This window comes from Rhea americana, unplaced genomic scaffold (assembly GCF_003343005.1).
Source record: "Rhea americana isolate MKP2758 unplaced genomic scaffold, rheAme1 scaffold_130, whole genome shotgun sequence".
Taxonomy (NCBI): Eukaryota; Metazoa; Chordata; class Aves; order Rheiformes; family Rheidae; genus Rhea; species Rhea americana.
In genome coordinates, this window is record NW_028185373.1 from 968,477 (window position 1) to 970,014 (window position 1,538).

Below are 1,538 nucleotides of genomic sequence, written 5' to 3' on the forward strand. Positions count from 1 at the left end.
CAACCGCCTCTGCCCCAGCTGCCCGGAGGCAGCCGCTCCACCGCCCCGCCGCAACCGCGCCGGACAGCACGTCTCCCCGGCCGTACCTAGCCGCAGGCAGCGGCTCCGCGCCGCAGACGCGGCTCCCCACAGCCCCTCCATCAGACCCGAGCCGCAGCCACCGCCCAGCAGCGCCGGGCAAGCCAAAATGGCCGAGGGGGCGCTGTGGGGCTGGGCGGGCGCCAGGCCCCGCCCCCTTCCTCCCCCCCCTTCTTTCCCCTCCCCCCCCACCCCCGCCGGAAGCCGGCAGCGTGGCGGGGGGCCGTTGCGGGGAGCCGTTAGGGCGGTTGGGGGCGCCCGTTAGGGCGGTTGGAGGCGCGGCGGGGGGCAGCGGCAGCCCCCGGTTCAAACTTTCTGAATAGGATATATACTTGGCTTTAACCCATGAATAGCTTAGAAGTAGTCGGGGCAGGTTTTCTCTGTCTTACTTCACACAGAAATAATCTTGGATCCAAGATGCAAACTGTCAGGACACTGTGCAAGCTAGAGGCTCCGGGGTGGTTGGGGGCTGCTGGTGGGGACTCTCTAGGGTGCCGGTCCCCAGAGACAGCCCCAGTCCTGGGGGTGTCACACTGCTGCCTGGTTGGGGTTGTGGGGCTGGGCTGTGGCGGGGCTGGAGCTGGCCCCACTGTGGGGTCCTGAGCAGGGCTGAGATAGGGCTGGGCCTGGGCAGGGTTATGTACAGGGGTCCCAGGTGAGTGTGGGCAGGGCCAGCGAGGCCTGCTTGTTACCATAAATCGGCAAATCAAACTCTCTAACACTCGATTTTGGAGTGGTAGAAAGCAGGCATTCTTTATTGTGATGGCGCCGGACACACAGGGGATCTCTTCACCTTATGTGTGTGCTGAGGCATCTAGCTTTAGAGATTAAATACAGCTAATGCATACATATTCATCATTTTTCCAGGAATTCATCAACATATTCATTACTTACCCTAGAACTTCATTATCATATGTAGATGTCTTTGATGCATGCACATTCCTCCCCTCAGGTGGTCTTCTAGGGTCCTCTGGTGGTCGTYGATAGTCTTCCTCACCATGTCCTTTAGTTGAACTTATTTCTTATACCTGCTTTATTCGCTCTTGGCCTGGTTCCACAATACTTAATTGTATGAGAAAGGTTATGGCCAGCAGAAATTCCTGTATCTATTCTACTCAAGGACAGAATAAAATGAACTTCCTTTATCTTGCCGAACTCAACATGGTTATCAGCACTGCCTTCACACAGGAGGAACCATCCTGCTCCTTCAGGCTTGGTGTCATACTGGGGTTCTGACACAAACTGGAAAAGTTCCAGTTTCTGACTAGATGCTACAAAAGGGTTAAATTCACTGTATGTTTCCAGATGAGTTTGTCTGAGAGGGCCAGTATTACATATGGCATCTTTATTTCTGTTCCTTGGTTTCTTGTTTTGAAGGGCCCTCAGATATGCAAAGCTGGAAAATCTCAGTTCTAAAGGAATTCTTTGAAGGACAGCGTGTTTACCTGGAAGCACAGTCT

General features: G+C 54.8%; 1 protein-coding gene across 1 annotated transcript in view; it reads right to left on the reverse strand.

Annotated features, from left to right (window-relative positions):
• IFNAR2 (interferon alpha and beta receptor subunit 2) overlaps positions 1-201 on the reverse strand; it is a 17,658-nt gene extending 17,457 nt beyond the window's left edge. The window contains exon 1 of the mRNA XM_085297776.1: positions 87-201. The gene's annotated coding sequence lies outside the window, so the exon portion shown is untranslated. The remainder of the gene's footprint in view (positions 1-86) is intronic.
• Between the last annotated feature and the right edge of the window lie 1,337 nt (positions 202-1,538).